This window comes from Cervus canadensis, chromosome 1, assembly GCF_019320065.1.
Source record: "Cervus canadensis isolate Bull #8, Minnesota chromosome 1, ASM1932006v1, whole genome shotgun sequence".
NCBI classification, from domain to species: domain Eukaryota; kingdom Metazoa; phylum Chordata; class Mammalia; order Artiodactyla; family Cervidae; genus Cervus; species Cervus canadensis.
The window spans coordinates 62,438,236-62,458,970 of record NC_057386.1 but is presented as its reverse complement, the minus strand read 5'-3'; the positions used below and the strand labels follow the sequence as shown (position 1 = coordinate 62,458,970).

Below are 20,735 nucleotides of genomic sequence, written 5' to 3'. Positions count from 1 at the left end.
AAGCAAACTATAGATCTAAACAACTAAAATGAATTTTGAGAAAATGAATCATGCAGACATTAAACTGAATTATTAAATCAACCTAGAATCTCTTGGATTTCAGGGTAAACAGCCCAACTGCACACTGTGAAGAAATATATGAACTGTGGAACTAGGAGTTTTAAAAGCTGCAGCTTGTCAGAAACCTTACACACTCTCAGTAAATTCCATAGACCTGTGAGAATGAGCCTTTACCTCAAATCAGATGCCTCACAGAAACCAAGGTTATTTTCCTTCAAGCCCATCCTGTTTAAGATTCAGGATTGTGTTATCTGCAGATACTGCCTCCCCCTCTGCCAGGTAATGGATGCTGCCTGGAGGAAGGCTGCAGCAGGATCCCTTCCCCCCTGTGATAAGTACATCTACGCTAGGGAGAGAATTCAGAGATAACCAGAGCACTCAATGATTCATTTTTGACAGCCCTATTTCTTTTTTAATTAACAACTTTTCCCAGCAGGAGAGAAGACTTCACCATAGAAACCAGATTCCTGATAAGTGCCCCGTGACAGCGGCAGATAAACAGGATCTCTGGCCTCAGGGTTCACGGCCAAGTAACAGGGGACAGCGATTACTCACCGAGATGTACAACAGGGCCTGCTGGGATCCATCCCTTCAGTACAGAGGCTGACCACCAAAGTCATCCCAAAGTTGTAGCTGAGTGGAAAGACTAAAGACTTTTGGAAAGCTCTAGTGCCATCAGCGGGGAAAGTAGCTTTGTGGTCCCTCTATGTTGTGCAAACACTAGACAGCAGCAGTCCCAGCTAGTGCGGTCCCTCAAGTGGCCTTTGGAGAATGCTTCCCTGTTCAAAATTTCTAAGCTAAGTAAAAGCTACATTTCTTCCAGATAGAATAATTTAATTGATTGACATCACTTGCATTTTCAAATGTCGCTAAAAAACATCTACAAGGAATACAAAACTCTTCCATTTAGAAGTCAAATACCAACTAGCTGGTCCCCTTAATCATTAAAATTGGAACTCTGACACTGACATGGTAGTTAGTTTGGGAAACAGCATTTTAACACGTAGCAGGGACTGAATTTCCATTCTACCAGGTCTCTATATCAAATAATAGAAAATACATTTCTGCTTCATCAGACTCCACTTAACTAAGGCAATACACTTAGCTGTGAGCTAACTCCCAAAGCCACAGGGTTTAAATGAACCATAAAAAGTTTTTAAACAGGGCTTTTTAGAAGTAATCCTGTTGTCAGCTTCTGCACCCACACACCACAGGCCCCTCACCCCAGCCAAGCATGTCTGATTGCTTCTCCCTGCGGCCCACACACACTCTGGGAGCCATTCTGGCCTCGAGTGAAAAATAAGGGGGGATTCAGTATCACACTCCACTCGGCTACTGACACCTTCTGTCACTAATAATCCACCTGCTCCCCTTGGATTGGAACACCCTGGGGCCCAGACTGGGGCAAGGGGATCCTTGGTCCTTTCTTTGATCCCCGACCCTGCCTTCTTTTTCCAGTCTCCTTCCGTGGTTGACCTCATGGCCTCTGTTTTCCTCAGGATCAATGTGCAGCCTGCCTAGATCAAAATTACACACCAGACTCTTCCCGGGGCCCAGCCGTGTCCAGCTGCTCCCCATGGCCATCCTCTTGCCATCTAAGTCCTCCTACCACAAGGGGGAGCATCTCTTTGCCATCTCATCTAAGCAGACACTTCACCTGTAATGACTTCTAGTTGGCAGATGGCGAAAAGTGGATGTGGATGCCAGCAGAGAACAGGTATCCGTGGTGTCAGTGATGACAACATAGATCCTTTATGACCACTGCTTTTACATTTGGTGGGCTTTGGATTGGGAAGCTTCTGTTCATCAGTGCTAATACTTGACAAGGTAAGGCAAGAAGAAGGAACTCACCTGTGACTCCTCACACGATCTAGATATGAAGGACCATAATGCAAAGTGTTGATCCATAAAAGAGATAAACGCTTGGGGAATCAGAGGTTACTTGGAGCAACAGTGATTCAAGGATGTTTTACTGAGTGGATGACATCTGAGTGGTTTTGAAAGAAGGAGCAATTTCGGCCACACAGAAATAAAGGGAAGGGGTACCCCACACAGAGGCAACTGAAAAGGCAGCTGCCAAGAGATGAAGTGTGCTGGGAAGAACACTGACCTCGGAGCTGGGAAGACAGGGCTTGAAGCTCAGCTCCACCACTTACACCAGAGTGACCTTGAGAAAGCCCCACAGCATCAACTCTCTCTCTTCATCCATAAAATGGAAAGAATAAAAGCTTTTCACATAGGATTTTTGTGATAAAATATACAGTTGAGGCCAATCAATTGTTCTACACATTGTAAGCAGCTGACAGACAGAATATTCTAGAATATTCACACCCAGCTTGGCTGAGGGAGTGTGGATGAAAGCAGTAAGTGGAGAACTCGGTTGGGGATGTGGGCTGGTGCCATATCAAAGGATGCCCTGAACTCAAGCCCAGGAGGCCATGAAGAGTCAGGGGCAAGAGAAAAATAAGGCTTGAGCTGTACTACAGAGAAACTTAATTTGGTAGCAATAAGGAAAGGCAGATTGGAAGAGGGAAGACTAGAGATATGAAATCCCATTACATATGCATGCCGCATGCTAAGTTGCTCCAATCGTGTCCAGCTCTTTCCAACCCTGTGAAATGTAGCCCACCAGGCTATTCTGTCCATAGGATTCTCCAGGCAAGAATACTGGCCTTGGTTGCCATTTCCTTCTCTAGGGGATCTTTCTGCCCAAGGATCAAACCCAAGTCTCCTGTTTCTCCTGCAAAGGTTATTGACCACTAGCGCCACCTGGGAAGACCACCATTAAGTATCAAGTCATGCAACAAATAACAAAGGTGAAACAAAATGAGAGGGCCAATGTGCTAAAGTTTGGTAACCGTCTGACCCCAGGTGTCGCTAGTGGTAAAGAATTCGCCTGCCAATGCAGGAGACAGGAGACACGAATTCCATCTCTGGGTCGAGGAAGATCCCCTGGAGGAGGGCATGGTGACCCACTCCAGTATTCTTGCCTGGAGAATCCCATGGACAGAGGAGCCTGGCAGGCTATAGTCTATAGGGTCACAGAGAGTCAGAAATGACTGAAATGTCTTAGTATGCATGCATGCAAGATTTGGTAAATACTTAGATGCTGGGGTCAAAGGGGATGGGGAAGAGAGAACAGGGTAAAAGGACAATGCTACTGATAAGTTTACAGAACCCCAAAGAGGGGAAGTTTGAAAAGAAAAGAAAAAGTAATTAATGTATGAGATTCTAGTAGGATATTTGATTATGATTCTAAAAGCAGGAAAATCTTAGTGAAATCTTAGGAAAATCAGGGCACAATCACATCAGCATACAAACTGGATCAGTATTTCTGGTGCAACAGGAAGGGGCTGGTGTTTAATGTCCTAAGTCTGGCTTATGCAGACAGCTCTCCCGTTTGCTGGCATGGAATCAGGCACGGAACACTAGTGGCAAGGGGTCACTCTGGGTGAGCAGCTGGCTGTGGGATGAACACGCTCTGCAAGCAGGAGGCTCTCATGGCTGTTCGTCACCTTCTGGCTGTGCAACATCTAAGTCTGCTCCTCCAGTGGGGAAGCCTTCAGTCCATGGGTTGTGATGGAAAGCCAAGTCTTACTTGTCATCGTGGAAGCCAGAGGAGGCCACATTCTCTCTCTTCACCCTTGGCAGATGGAGCACGCACAGGTGTCCAAGACATGGCCAAATGGAAGTTGTCACAAGAAAACAAACTTTTGAGCAAGTGAAGCAAGAACAATCCGTCAGTTCTGCCTTGGCTGCAGCCCCTAGCAGCAGTGGATTTATCTGACCACTTCTGCAAGGTGACCCAGCTAGTCTGGGTGTCTGCCCACACTCCTAACCTAGTTTCTTAGACTTTGGATCACTTTTTTAAACTATCCCATATCCTTTCAAGAATGTTTTTTCTATTTAAGTAAGGCAGGGTCAGTTTCAGTTGCCATAGAAGTTAAAAACTTTTCTTAATCAGTTTCTTCTGTATATAATAGAAAACAGTATTCCATAGTGAGTAGCCAAGACTTTAGGATTCCCATGGCATTGTTCCCTAGCTCCGCTCCTGACTAGCTGTGAGATCACCAACAAATCACTTTACACCCTGGGCCTCAATTTTTACCTCTGCAAAATAGGGATTCCAATAGTTATCCACATCATGGTGGTATCTAGGGAATATATTTGATAATACTAATGCATGCGTGCATGCTCAGTTGCTTCAGTCTGTCTTTGAGACCCCACGGACGGCGGCCCACCAGGCTCTCCTGTCCATGGGATTCTCCAGCCAAGAATGCTGGAGTGGGTTGCCACGGCCTCCTCCAGGGGATCTTCCCTGACTGAGGCACTGAACTTGTGTCTCTTTTGTTTCTTGCACTGGCAGGCTGGTTCCTTACCACTAGGGCCACCTGGGAAGCCCTGATAATATTAATAGAAAGTACCTATCAGAGAGTAAGCATAAATGTCAGCCAGGATTACAATAGTTCAATAACACTAACAGTGTAAGTGCCCCTCAAACGAGCCACGATCACTGTCTTTAGCACTTTGGAATCTAACTGAAGAGGCAGGAGGCACACACATTAAATACTTCACAAGCAGGAAAGGATGGTGTGGCATGCACGTACAGGGCACAAATGAGAGTCTAAACCCTGTTATGACATCAATTTATGAAATGTTCTTTTTTAAAGCAGCCACATTTATGTCACTGAAATATTAGGTCATATTCTAGGGCCATGAAAAGGTTTCCAGGTTCATCTAAGAACTCATGACAGGCTAAGGTTAAATGAGAAAAGGACAATTGTTTCAAGCCTAGGCAGTATCAGAAGTTCAAACCCCTCCACCCCACACCCAGGGAAGTTTGTTTCACTGTCCTTTAGGTGTTCTGATCAGCTACTTGGAAATTCCAGGCAGAATAAAAATAAGAGGTACCTCTAGAGAAACAGAGTAGGATCCTATGGTCCTTCCCCTCATGTTCTCCACCTGCCTTTTGTCTGTAGAAGAACTTTAGTCAAATAATAAATTTAATCTGAGAAGTGAGAAAATGCAGAAGCAAACAAAATCAATAAAGAGGACAAAATGATAATCATTTATTATTAAGAAAAGTCAAGGACCTTGATTTGACCATAGATCCTCCTCAAGGACTTATAGGTAATATTCTGAGCCCAATCCATTGAGCTGTCTTGTAGCCATGACATAAGCTGCCACAATTCGGAAAACTGGCCTCAAGGAAATGGGAACAAACCAACCCTGGAACTCAAGATTAACTCTACTTAAAACAATCAAGATGATTCTGGTCATACCACCGCATGACCAATTTCAAGATGAATGTCAGAGCTAACTGTACTGCTTCTACAGGTAGCCCCTCCCCCAGCCTAGAAATGCTTTTGCCCACTGATTGTCACTGGGGGAGTCAGCCTTTGGACACAAGTCTGCCCTCTCCCCTGGTTGCTGGTCTCTGCAATAAAGCAAACTTTCCACCAACCTTGCTTCTGGAGTATTGGTTTTTTTTTTTTTTTTTTTTTTTTTGGAGTATTGGTTTTTGAGCAGCGAGCAGTCAGACCCCATTTTTGGAAACAATAGTATTCTTCTTGAGAACATGTGAGAATTAATACCCCAGGATAAGGAGTTAACTATAGTCCAATGGTCTCTTCTGTGGAGCAGAAGGCACTGTACAATTCGTGGACCCATCTTACAGCTACAGTCTGAACTATGGATCTTTTAAAATCTAAGCATGAATTGTATGCTGTGGCACTACTGATGGGCCTCAAAAATGTATGCAGCCCTGTAACACCTCAAAAAACTACTTTTCTGGTTTTTTTTATTAATTTATTCCAAACAACTAATTTTAGGATTCAATTTCTGCATCATCTACTACAACTGCTTTTGGGGATTCAATTTCATTTTTTCTCCATAAATTCTCAATTGTCCTAGCACCATTTAATGAAAAAAGACCATCTTGCCCTGTGGCTCTGCAGTGCCACTTCTGAAAAAAATCAAGTGTCATATGTGTGAGTCTGTTTCTGGGTTCCATGGATTGACTTGTCCATTCCTATACCAGTAATAATGTGATCTTAATTACTATGCTTTAATAATAAGTCTTCCTTCCTGGTAGTTCAAGGACCCTGGCCCCCTTCTTCTTTTGCAAAACTGCCTTATTATTGGCCCTCTTCATGTTCACATACACTTGAAAATCAATTGATCAAAGTCCACCAAAAAAACCCACAAAACACTGGGATTTATATGGTGCATGCATGCTAAGTCCCTTCAGTCATGTCTGACTCTTTGTAACTGTGTGGACTGTAGCCCGCCAGGCTCCTCTGTCCATAGGATTCTCCAGGCAAGAACATTGGAGTGGGTTGCCATGCCCTCCTCCAGGGGATCTTCCCTGACCCAGGGATCAAACCCATGTCTTTTACATTTCCTGAATTGGCAGGCGGGTTCTCTACCACTAGTAGGGGTGGGATGCCCCCACTCCCCCACCCCCCACTCCAAGATATATATTTCCAGTAGTCATGTATAGATGTGAGAGCTGGACTGTAAAGAAAGCTGAGCACTGAAGAATTGATGCTTTTGAACTGTGATGTTGGAGAAGACTCTTGAGAGTCCCTTGGACTGCAAGGAGATCCAACCAGTCAATTGTAAATGAAATCAGACTGATGCTGAAGCTGAAACTCCAATACTTTGGCCACCTGATGCAAAGAACTGACTCACTGGAAAAGACCTGATGCTGGGAAAGATTGAAGGCGGGAGGAGAAGGGGATGACAGAGGATGAGATGGTTGGATGGCAATGCCGACTCAATGGACATGAGTTTGAGTAATCTCAGGGATTGGTGATGGACAGGGAAGCTTGGCGTGCTGCAGTCCATGGGGTCACAAAGAGTTGGACATGACTGAATGACTGAACTGAACTGCATCAAGCCTACAGGTCAATTTATGGGAGTATTAACATCTTTAAATATCATAAGAGAAACAGTAAAGAGACCTCACCTCGAATAAGGGAGAGATTTGACACTAAATTATATTTTGAGCTTTGGCTATCATGGAGGACTGGATATTTTATTTACTGAAATAAGGCTGTGCATGTAATTTAAAAGAGAACACAAGTCCCAGTTACCTGAGAGTCATCAGAAACGATAGTGCAAGCTGCAGTCCAAGTGTGGGGACAACCTCCTCTTTTAGACACATTTTAAGAGACAAAATTAAAGCTGCATTTTGAGTACATTATAAGTGGTGTTTGTTCAACTGTCATCCCTCAATACCAGTTTGAAGTTAACTCAGAAATTTTCTTGCACATCTTTTATTAGATATATTTTGTTAAAAGGTTAGCTACCTTATCTGACAATGTCTCATTGTTTCTTACTGGTATTTAGGAATGCTTTTGAGTTTCTATGCATTGTTCAGGAAGTCATCCAATAATTAGCTGACATATTTTCCTGAATTTTTCTATGCAGACAGTAACACTGATCCACTGAATCTCTTTCAAGACTCGTGATGGCATTAAAAGGCTTCTACTCCATGGGGACACTGAAATATCATACTTCCAGCCTCAAAGCCCACGGGAAGCCTGCTTCCCTCTGTGGCCACCTGGTTCAGAGCCCTCGGACCATCAGTCCTCTCTATCTGCAGAAGCTGAACTAGCCACCACTTCCTGCTTCCAGACATCCCAGAATCAATGCAGAAGCCTAGGGCTTTGGCTTAAATTACCATTCTTCATTTGTTCCGCAGAGAAGAAGTTGTTCTTTTGAGCCTGGATATATATTTCAGTTGGGCTTCCCTGGTGGCTCAGCAGTAAAGAATTCTGCCATCAATGCAGGAGATTCACGTTTACTCCCTGGGTCAGGAAGATCCCCTGGAGAAGGAAATGGCAACCCACTCCAGTATTCCTGCCTTGAAAATCCTATGGACAGAGGAGCCTGGGCGGCTACAGTCCATGGGGTTGCAAAAGAGTCAAACACGACTTAGCGACTAAACAACAACAATATATTTTGGTTACCTATATTTAATAAAAACTAAGATCATGGCATCCAGTCCCATCACTTCATGGCAAATAGATGGAAACAATGGAAACAGTGACAGACTTCATTTTCTTGGGCTCCAAAATCTTTGCAGATGGTGACAGAAGCATGAAATTAAAAGATGCTTGCTTCTTGGAAGAAAAGCTATGACCAACCTAGATAGCATATTAAAAAGCAGAGACATTACTTTGCTGACAAAGGTCCATATAGTCAAAAATATGGTTTTTCCAGTAGTCATGTATGGATGTGAGAGTTGGAATATAAAGAAGGCTGAGCAGTGAAGAATTGATGCTTTTTAATGGTGGTACTGGAGAAGACTCTTGAGAGTCCCTTGGACAGCAAGGAGATCAAGCCAGTCCATTGTAAAGGAAATCAGTCCTGAATATTCAATGGAAGGACTGATACTGAAGCTGAAGCCACCTGATGCAAAGAAGTGACTCATTGGAAAAGACCCTGATGCTGGGAAAGATTGAAGGCAGGAGGAGAAGGGGACGACAGAGGATGAGATGGTGGGATGGCATCACTGACTCAGCGGGCATGAGTTTGAGCAAGCTCTGGGAGTTGGTGGTAGACAGAGATGCCAAGACTGCTGCAGTCCATGGGGTCACAAAGAGTCGGACACGACTGAGTGACTGAACTGACTGGCATTTAATATTTCACCTGCCACCACTTGAGTTTATAAAGGGAGAGTGGTCACTAAAAGAACAGGTGTGGAGAACAACTTTTAGGAAATGGGGGAGTGATGGGATGAGAAAAAGAAGAGGGGGAGCGTCAAGAAACCTAACATTTATGTCCCAAATCCCATCTCTACTTTTGTCCACCTTGCTCTGTGCCCTCAAGACTCACCTTATGGATCTCATCCTGAGGCTGCCTCACTCTCTGGACTCCCAGGGAGCTCAGCCAAAAGGAGGCAGAGCAGGAGATCAGAGAGAGGAAGATCAGAGCATCTGTTTCCTGGCTCATCTTCACAGAGTCATCAGCTTCTGAAGGGAGGCCTCGGCAGAACTCTCTGCCCAACCTCTCTATCTCACCCCCTCTCTCTCCCCCCCAACTGGCTCTAGTAACTGATTCCTTCCTGTAATGGTTTGAATGTGTCTCCCCAAAAGTTATGTTCAAGTCCCAAACTCTGGTAGCTGTGAATAAGACTGTATTGGAAATACAGTTTTTGCAGATGTAAACAAGTTAAGATGAGGTCGTGTTGAATTAGATGGATGAAATCCAATGATCTGTGTCTTTTAAGAGAAAATATAATGGGGAAATATAGTCTCTTTAACAAGTGGCATTCAGAAAACTAGACAGTTACATGTAAAGGAATGATACTAGCCCATTTTTTAATACCATGTGCAAAAATGAATCCTAGATGCATTAAAGACTTAAATGTAAAATTTGAACCCATAAAACTTTTAGAAGGAAACATAGGCAGTTTGCTCTTTGACATTTCTCTTAGCAATCTGTTTTCAAAGCTCTCTCTTTTGTAAGGGAAACAAAAGCAAAAATAAAAATGACTACATCAAACTAAAAATCTTTTGCACAGCAGAGGAAGCCATCAACAAAAGGAAAAGGCAATTACTGAATGTGAGAGAATATTTACAAATGATATGTCCAGTAGGGGTTAATATCCAAAATATGTAAACAACTCATACAACTCAATAGCAAAAAAACAAATCAACTGATTTTTTAAAAAGGACAGAGGCCCTCAATAGACATTTTTCCAAAGAAGAGACACGGATGGCAACAGGCACATGAAAAGATGCTCAGCCTCACTAATCATCAGGGAAATGCAAATAAAAAACACAGTGAGGTAGCACCTCCTACCCATCAGAAAGACTATTAACAAAAGACAACAAATAACAAGTGTTGGCAAGGATTGGAAAAAGTAAACCCTCATACACTATTGGTGGGAATGTAAATTGATGCAGTAACCACGGAAAACAGTATGAAGATTCTTCAAAAAAATAGCAACAGAACTGCAAATGACCTGCATGGCGAAAGACGTGCATGGCGAAAGACCTGCCTCTTGAGAAACCTGTATGCAGGTCAGGAAGCAACAGTTAGAACTGGACATGGAACAACAGACTGGTTCCAAATAGGAAAAGGAGTATGTCAAGGCTGTATATTGTCACCCTGCTTATTTAACTTCTATGCAGAGTACATCATGAGAAACGCTGGGCTGGAAGAAGCACAAGCTGGAATCAAGATTGCCAGAAGAAATATCAATAACCTCAGATATGCAGATGACACCACCCTTATGGCAGAAAGTGAAGAAGAACTAAAGAGCCTCTTGATGAAAGTGAAAGCACAGAGTGAAAAAGTTGGCTTAAAGCTCAACATTCAGAAAAATAAAATCATGGCATCCGATCCCATCACTTCATGGCAAATAGATGGGGAAACAGTGGAAACAGTGGCTGACTTTCTTTTTCTGGGCTCCAAAATCATTGCAGATGGTGATTGCAGCCACAAAATTAAAAGACGCTTACTCCTTGGAAGGAAAGTTATGACCAACCTAGATAGCATATTAAAAAGCAGAGACATTACTTTGTCAACAAAGGTCCGTCTAGTCAAGGTTATGGTTTTTCCAGTGGTCATGTATGGTTGTGAGAGTTGGACTATAAAGAAAGCTGAGCACCGAAGAACTGATGATTTTGAACTGTGGTGTTGGAGAAGACTCTTGAGAGTCCCTTGGACTGCAAGGAGATTAAACCAGTCCATCCTAAAGGAAATCAGTCCTGGTTGTTCATTGGAAGGACTGGTGTTGAAGCTGAAACTCCAATACTTTGGCCACCTCATGTGAAGAGTTGACTCATTTGAAAAGACCCTGATGCTGGGAAAGATTGAAGGCAGGAGGACGAGGGGACAACAGAGGATGAGATGGTTGGATGGCATCACTGACTCAATGGACATGGATTTGGGTGGATTCCTGGAGTTGGTGATGGACAGGGAGGCCTGGCGTGCTGTGGTTCATGAAGTTGCAAAGAATCAGACATGGTTGAGCAACTGAACTGAACTGAACATCCATCAATTCCACTTTTGGGTATTTATCTGAAGAAAACTAGAACACTAACTTGAAAAGATATTGGACCCCAATGTTCATTGTGACATTTTTTAAATAGCCAAAATATGGAAGCAACCCAATTGTCCATCAACACATGAATGGATAAAGAAGATAGGGTGTATACACACAATAGAATACTATTCAGCCATAAAAAAGAAAGAAATTCTGCCATTTGAAACAACGTAGATGGAACGAGAGAGCATTATCCTTGGTGCAATAAGTCAGGACTTCCCTGATAGCTCAGTTGGTAAAGAATCTGCCTGAAACTGGAGCCCATTATACAGAGTGAAGTAATCCAGAAAGATAAAGAACATTACAGCATACTAACACATATATATGGAATTTAGAAAGACGGTAACGATAACCCTATATGCAAAACAGAAAAAGAGACACAGAAGTACAGAACAGACTTTTGAACTCTGTGGGAGAAGGTGAGGGTGGGATGTTGCGAAAGAACAGCATGTATATTATCTATGGTGAAACAGATCACCAGCCCAGGTGGGATGCATGAGACAAGTGCTCGGGCCTGGTGCACTGGCAAGACCTAGAGGAATCGGGTGGAGAGGGAGGTGGGAGGGGGGATCAGGATGGGGAATACGTGTAAATCTATGGCTGATTCATATCAATGTATGACAAAACCCACTGAAAAAATAAATAAATAAATAAAGGGGGGAAAAAATAAATAAAATTAAAAAAAAAAGAATCTGCCTGGAACGCAGGAAACCCTGGTTCAATTCCTGGGTCTGGGAGATCTGCTGGAGAAGGGATAGGCTACCCACTCCAGTATTCTTGGGCTTCCCTTGTGGCTCAGCTGGTAAAGAATAAGTCAGATAAAGACAAATACCCTGTGTTATCATTTACACGTGGAGTCTAAAAAAGAAAACGAATGTATATAACAAAAAGAGACTCACGGATGTAGGGAATACACTAGTACTACCAGAGGAGAGAGAGAAGGGGGAAGGGATTGGGTAGGGGAATGCGACTAAGAGTCACAAACTACTGTGTAAAGGAGAAAAGGAAAGATACACCCATCTGAATGCAGATTCCAAGAAGAGCAAGGAGAGATAAGACAGCCTTCCTCAGTGGTCAATGCAAAGAAATAGAGAAAAATAATAGAATGGGAAAGACTAGATAACTCTTCAAGAAAATTAGAGATACCAAGGGAACATTTCATGCAAAGATGGGCCCAATAAAGGACAGAAATGGTATGGAACCTAACAGAAGCAGAAGATATAAAGAAGTAGTAGCAAGACTACACAGAAGAACTGTACAAAAAAGATCTTAAGGACCCAGATAACCATGATGGTGTGATCACTCAACTAGAGCCGGACATGCTGAAATGCAAAGTCAAGTGAGCCTCAGGAAGCATCACTACGAACAAAGCTAGTGGAGGTGATAGAATTCCAGCTGAGCTATTTCAAAGCCTAAAGATGATGCTGTGAAAGTGCTACACTCAATATGTCAGCAAATTTAGAAAATTCAGCAGTGGCCACAGGGCTATAAAAGGTCAGTTTTCATTTCAATTCCAAAGAAGGGCAATGCCAAAGCATGTTCAAACTACTGCACAATTGCACTCATTTCACATGCTAGCAAGGTATGCTTAAAATCCTTCAAGCTGGGCTCCAGCATATGTGAACTGGGAACTTGCAGATGTACTAGCTGGATTTTGAAAAGACAGAGGAACCAGAGATCAGATTGTCAATACCTGCTGGATCATAGAAGAAGCAACAGAATTCCAGAAAAACATCTACGCCTACTTCACTGACTACGCTAAAGTCTTTGACTCTGTGGATCACAATAAACTGTGGAAAATTCTTAAAAAGACGGGAATATCAGACCACCTTACCTGCAACCTGAGAAAGTTATATGCAAGTCAAGAAGCAACAGTTAGAACCAGACATAGAACAATGGACGGGTTCAAAATTGAGAAAGGAGTACGTCAAGGCTTTATATTGTCACCCTGTTTATTTAACTCATGTGCAGAGTACATAATGTGAAAGGGCTGGATGTAGCACAAGCTGGAATCAAGATTGCCAGGAGAAATATCAATAACTTCAGATATGCAGATGACACCACCCTTACAGCAGAAAGCAAAGAGCAACCAAAGAGCCTCTTGATGAAAGTGAAAGAGGAGAGTGAAAAAGCTGGCTTAAAACTCAACATTCAAAACATGAAGATCATGTCATCCAGTCCCATTATTTCATGGCAAATAGATGAGGCAACAATGCAAACAGTGACAGACTTTAATTTTCTTGGGCTCCAAAATCACTACAGATGGTGACTGCAGCCATGAAATTAAAAGATGCCTGCTCCTTGGAAGAAAAGCTATGACCAACCTAGACAGAATATTCAAAAGCAGAGACATCACTTTGCCAACAAAGGTCTGTATAGTCAAAGCTATGGTTTTTCCAGTAGTCGTGTATGGATGTGAGAAAGGGAAAGTGAAAGTTGCTCAGTCGTGCCTGACTCTTTGTGACCCCATGGACTATACAGTCCATGGAATTCTCCAGGCCAAACTACTGGAGTAGGTAGCCTTTCCCTTCTCCAGGGGATTTTCCCAACGAGAGTTGGGCCATAAAGAAGTCTGAGCACCAAAGAATTGATGCTTTTGAACCATGGTGTTTGAGAAGACTCTTGAGAGTCACTTGGACTGCAAGGAGATCCAACCAGTCAATCGTAAAGGAAATCAACCCTGAATATTCACTGGAAGGACTGACACTGAAGCTGAAGCTCCAATCCTTTGGCCATCTGATGCGAAGAGCCAACTCACTGTAAAAGACCCTGATGCTGGGAAAGATTGAGGGCAGGAGGAGAAGGGGGCAACAGAGGATGAGGTGTTTGGACGGCATCACTAACTCAGTGGACATGAGTGTAAGCAAGCTCCAGGAGATGGTGAAGGACAGGGAGGCCTGGCGTGCTGCAGTCCATGGGGCCACAAAGAGTCGGACACAACTGAGCAACTGAACAGCAACACTACTCTGTAATAACTTTAAATGGAGTATAATCTATAAAAATATTGAATTTTTAGTACACCCGAAACAAATATTATAAATCAACTGCACTTCAACAAAAATAATAAAATAAATTTTAATAACCCAAATCCTTTTTTTCTTAAATGTCATAAAGCAGAAGTTCAAATTTTACTTCAGGAATAACACTCATCAATTCCTCTGTACACCAACATGCTCTCAGGCAGGCACTCACAACACCCCCTCACCCCGACCCAAGGAGACTATAGTAATAAGACATTTGCCCCTAAAATCAGCTTGCCAGATAAACCCAATCAAATGATTGTCCTTTCTCTGCATACATAATAGGGCACCAAACACTGAATGGGCACAAACTGCAGTAGGAAGAGCAGATACCAGCCAAGCCTGGCAACGGTCCACCGTGGCTAATCACAACCAGCTCAGCAGCCTGTGAGTCTCCAGTAGGTAAGGCCAATCAAGACCCAGATTGCTGTGGACAGCCAACTAATTTCTGGCTTTCTGTTCCATTAAATGGGTCCTCTTGTCTAATCATGGGCCAAGTATTCACTATTTCCATTATTTTAATTTTATAATACTCTTTAATATCTGGCTGCCCAGGCACATGCTCATTATTCTTTTCAAGATTTCCTAAGCAGTTCTTACCTATGTTTTTTATTCTTGCAGAAGCACTTTAGGATCATGTTGTCAGCTTTAATTTCCCATGGATTTTGACTAGATAGATTTGCACTAAAAATCTATAAACTTACATGGAATCATCCAAGTCAAGAACCTGGTACATCTCTCCATTTATTTGGGCTTTCTTTTATATACCTCAATAAAATTTAATAGTTCTCTTTCTACAAGTCTTGCACAGTTCCTGGTGGGTTTATTCCTAAGTCATCTATATGTTTGTCATTGTAAATGTGATAATTTTCTAAAATGTCTTCCTTTAACTTGACTATGCAGTAATACATGCACAAAACCCCCAATGCCACAGAAGGGTAAAATCAAACGCTCTCATCACTCATCCTGCCGACCCTGACTCCTCCCATCAGCAGAAATATCGAGGAAGAGTTGGGGTTGTATCCATCAAGATGATTTTCCATACTCTCTGGATTTTGTTGAGTTTGGGGGCTTTTCTATGTTTTAAATAAACAAGATTATACCACATACTTTCCCTGTGACTTTCGCTACAGCAACATGTCTTAGAAGAGTTTCCATGCCAGTAGATGTAGCTATATGTATCCAGAACTACATAATGTGACATTATCTGAATGTGACAGTGTAATCAATAAACGTCCCTGCTAATGGACCTTTAAGTCACTTCCAGTTTTTCACAATGGAAATACTGCTTTGCCAAACATTCTTGTACATATATTTATATGCATATATGCCAGTGTTTTTGTAGGAGAAATTTCTGAAGATAACATTTCTGGGGCCACAGTAATAAGCGCATTTTGAAAAATTGAAAGCTACTATCAAATTGTGCTAAAAATAGGATTTACCACTTTGTACCAAGATTATGAAAAGATTCATTTCCCTGAACTCTTTATACTTTACATTTCCACTCTTAGTTTTTGGCAATCTGCCAAAGTATTATTAAATAATTATTTCTTAAATTCATATTTCCCTGAGGATCTGAGAGACACTTTTATATTTGCATTGGTTATATCAATATCTTCTTCTATAACATGTCTTATCATAACACTTTGTTGATAAGCCATGAATTTTCCCCTTAATCCCATGAGTCTGCTGTAGAAGCTCTATTTTTGTTATGAATATGCATCTCTTATATTACATATGCATTTTCCTTTTAATTTTGTGGTACTCTTATTAAATAAAAGTTTTGTATTTTTACATGGTTAAATGTGAGATTTACAAAACATGTAATTTACTAACATGTTAAATAACAAAATCTCGAGGTGGGTCAAGTAACTACTGTTACTTCAAAGTAGTTACAACCATAGATAATATTTCAAGATATCTGCAAAAACTATAATGTGCTATGAAAATAGCTAAATCTGTTGGTGAAAAAGTCCATATTCTGCTAATTCTACTGTGGTGTGCCACATCATAATGGAAATAAACAGTAAATTTCAGATGGAGTTAATTGAAAAATAAAGACATAATTGTTTCCCATCCAGGTTGGCAAACTCCTTGGTCTAAAGTAATCCCTTTATTGAATCGTTTCCTAACTACTTTCCTGCAAAGTTAACTATTTCTTCCTTTGTGATCCCACAGCTGTCTACACTTGCACTTACAGAGTGTTCATGCCAAGGGCTTCACTTTCCTTATCTCATTTCCTCCCAAAAACAGTCAGCTGCTCGAGGAAAGGAACAGTGTTTAAAAAAAGAGAGAGGGACAATGTTCAACTCAAAATCCTGACTATAACAAGCCAGCATGACTCACAGGCTGGAAACTCAGTGTAAGATTGATGGTTAGCAAACAAACGAAATTATACCTGGAAAATATGTAATTGGAATTTATTTTCAAAATCTATGTATATTATCATGTCTGTGGTCCTCATTTTACCTTGGCGCTAAGCTTCCATCTCCAAAGACTAAGTCAGTGTTTCTCATTTTTCTCGGTGTTTTTTGTTAAATTTTGTTTAAGGAGCTTTTTTTTTTTTTTTAATTTGTCCTAATTTTTTGCTTCATGAAATTTGCAGATATTCTATATCTCTATTTATGTACAGTGATCCTTTGGAGAGCCAAAAAATTGTCATTTTTGTTTACTCTCCACAAATGAATTTTTGCCAGAGGCAAAACCCATTATCACTCTGTTAAAGATGTATTGACTGGATGAAATTCTATGAACGATTAAACATATCTGTATTCTCAGACACAGAAATCACAAAACATTCTGTTAGCTGCCCAGAAACAATTAGGTCTTATCCTCCTTATTTCTACAGGCCAAGAAGTTATAAAACAAAAGAACACAGTATAAAGAAAAAGCAAAGACATTTAAAAAAATCACAGTTGAACTCTGTTCTTGCCACATAATACACTTTCTCTCTTCCACCAAATAATGTCTTTCACATGTTTATTATTCCACATGCCATTAAGAAAAAAGCATGGGATGCCTGGAGTTATAATGCACAAAAGGCACACACATATACCACCAGTTTGAGAGTTACTATGAAGTCTCTTTGAACTTTTCCAGCATTTTAGAAAAATGATTCACTCTTGCTGGCAAGGGCAAAAATAAAGAGGCACCGCAGCACTGACAGTCCTTTGATATTAGGGTGCTTTTAAAAGAAAAGATGCTAAGTCTTTGTTGGAATCATGTACTAAAATAGAATGGAAAACCTCAGTGACTTAAAAGCTGAATGGAAATTGGTTTGATCATATTTTAAAACTTTAGCCAAGATTTGTTCAATATGATAACATGGTATATTCCAAAGATTTCTGCATTAACAGTAGTAACCTGCTGATGGTCTGAGACCCCAGAAGATAAAACTGAATCAGTTGTCTTAGAAGCAGAGATTACAATAGTTCATGAACTGGTTAAACACCATGAACATTTTAATACATATAAAGTTCATTTTTAAAACCAAAGTATAAAATATATTTCATAACATAAAACTAAGCTGAAAAATGGAAAAGCTCTCTGTATTTGCTGGCAAAAAGTATGATGTACATGAAAGATTTCAGAGAAGTTCTTTCTTTTATTTTTAAACTCCTTTGCAGCACAACAGCCTTTCTCCAAATTAAAAAAAAAAAAACTGAATAAATTTATCAGAGTTAACGTAACTTTATTCACTTGCAAATATTTTGTTTGTACTGAAAGAATTACGTCACTCATTAGACTGTTATGTTTTGTTTTCTATTTGAGGGTCTCATTGTCTATTTACAAAGCATTTTATTTTATAAAAATAGTTCTTTTATTTATTAGAAAACATAAATACCCATTTATGGACAACAAAGTTCTTGTGGTTTTAAGGGTTGGGGAGAGGAAAGGACATAAATAATGGCCACAGTGGGTTACATCTGGGTGACGTTCTCATGAGCTGCACTATTTGGGAGTAACAGTCTTGCTCCTCATTCTCCACATGTGCTGATCAATAGCCATTGGGCTAATGAATGAGCAAATTTTACTGACTGCTAATCCAGACAGGTGAAGCCCTATCCTCTATATCAAATACAGCATACTTACTCAACACTCCAAACATTTTACAATCTCTTCATCTGGGTGATCTCTCAACCTTGTTATTGTGAGTAACAGAATTGGCAGAGGAGGACAGGTACACAGAAGTCTGGCTCAGACCCCTATTTATCCTCCTCCCTCATGGCGCCCTGCGACAGAGCATAAATGGTGGATCCCATGGGGGAAGCTGGAATGGTCTGATCATCAGTCTTCTCTAAGGGAACGGATCTCACCACTATGCCCCCATCCTGCTGACCTCAGTCCCCAGAAGAAGGCAGAGTCTCCACTCCTGCACTCCCTAACTCCACATAGCTCTGAGCATCCCTGGACTCAGACATGCCCTTTCTGGATCCCCCCAAATTGTCTACCACTTGAAGAGTCCACGTCTGTCATCAGGAAAATCCCTTGTGCTCTCATCCTCTTCTCTGAATGTTCCCTTCACCCTGGTGAACACACAATCACACCAGGACATGCATGGCTTACCTGGACACCCTTCTGAGTGACAGCTGATTTTCTCTCACACTCCTTGTGCCTGCAGGCTGGCAGTGAGGCACATGTACTCTCTGCTACTCCCAGGCTGTGTGCTCTTCCTCCATCTTAAAAACTGAGGTCCCTTTGAGGCACATGTCCCCAGATACACAAGCATATTATAGTTATCCACTGTATCCAGTAATATGCAGGAGACTCGGGTTCAATCCCTGGGTTGGGAAGATTCCCTGGAGAAGGGAATGGCAACCCACCCCAGTATTCTTGCCTGGAGAATCCCATGGAAAGGGGAGCCTGCTGGAATTGCAAACAGTCAGACACAACTGAGCAACTCTCACTAGCACTAGCATATCCAGTGGGGATTTCCCGGTAGCTCAACTGGTAAAGAATCTGCCTGCAATGCAGGAGACCTGGGTTTACTCCCTGGGTTGGTAAGATCCTCTAGAGGAGGGCATGGCAACCCACTTCTTGCCTGGAGAATCCCCATGGACAGAGGAGCCTGATGGGCTACAGTCCATAGGGTCTAAAAGACTGAGCATCTAAGCATAGCACAGCAGAGCATATCCAGTAATACTCCCCTTTATTCCTAGAACATTTTTGCTACGGTTCTGTCTTCCTCTTGGTCACTAGTCTGAATGAGTTTAGAAATTTCACTTAAATGACTTAAATTTCACCTAAAACTTTGAGGAGGGTCCATGCCCTCCTCACGGCCAAAGATCCTGTCTTCTTGTGTTCCTCCACCTTCACACCCCTACACCCCTACTCACCCTGACCTGTGAGTCAACCCACTCAAGTAGCCCCACTTCAACCACCTCTGGCAGCCATCACTTCCTCCCCACACCCTCACTGCTCTCCTTCCAGTATCTAGATTCCATGGTCCACTACCAAAGATGCCCGTGACCAACCTCTTACTTCCATTGCTCCAAAGTTGATCAAATCCAACTCCACTTACTACAGCTGTCCCTACAGAACAAAACGGCTAAATATAATCACAGTTATCCTGGCTCTTTTCCCTTAAAATGTATCATTACCACTTTAGTGGCCATTGAAGCTGCCTGACATCCAACATCTCTCTGCTATATGGACATTTCCATTTGAGGAAACCCACTGGAGATCTACAAGCTTCCCTTGCAGCTCAAATGGTAAAGAATCTGCCTGCAATGCAGGAGACCCCAGTTTGATTCCTAGGTAGGGAAGATCCACTGAAGAAGGGATAGGCTATGCACTACAATATTCCTGGGCCTCCCTAAAGGCTCAGTTGGTAAAGAATCTGCTTGCAATGAGAGAGATTGGGTTTGATTCCTGGATTGGGAAGATACCCTGGAGGAGGGCATGAAACCCAATCCAGTATTCTTGCCTGGAGAATCCCCATGGACAGAGAAGCCAGGCTGCAGTCCACAGGGTCGCAAAGAGTTGGACACAACTGAGTGACTAAGTATAGCATAGCACATTGGAGATCTCTGTTTAAATGACTTCATCCTCTCCATCACCAGCACCTTGCTAATGGCCTTCATTCTCACTTCCCTTATTTCTCTGAGAAAATAAAATATAATCAGAAGAGAACCCAAACCCCCAATGCCTCTGCATGGGTGACCACACATCTACACCTTTCCTGCTGAGTTCTGGATCCCAACCTCCCCCCACGCTACTCCAGGACTCTGCTCCTGCAATTATGCCACTCAGTAGGCATCACCGATTGTCCCTTGTCATTCCTTCAGCATGCAAACATGCTGTGAGTTCTCAATCAATCAATCAATAATGACCTCCAGTGAAACTACATTCTCCTGCATCACCCCACATTTCTGGGACACAGCAAAAATTCCCAGAAGAGTTGTATGCAAATAGTCACCTCTTCTCTTTACATTCTCCTCCATTACAACTGCTTGTCAAGATCACCAATGAGCTGCTCGCTGCTTGTGCTCAATTCTTAGCCTTCATCTTTATCCAGCTCCCATTTGACAATAGGTATCACTCCATCCTTCTTGAAATGTCATTCTCCTTGCTTCCAGGGTATAGCACTCCCC

At 42.0% G+C, this 20,735-nt stretch overlaps 1 protein-coding gene across 2 annotated transcripts in view; it reads right to left on the bottom strand.

The window, feature by feature from the left end:
• Positions 1 to 20,735, bottom strand: part of DCHS2 (dachsous cadherin-related 2) — a 325,512-nt gene that overhangs the window by 247,007 nt on the left and 57,770 nt on the right. The window lies entirely within an intron of this gene.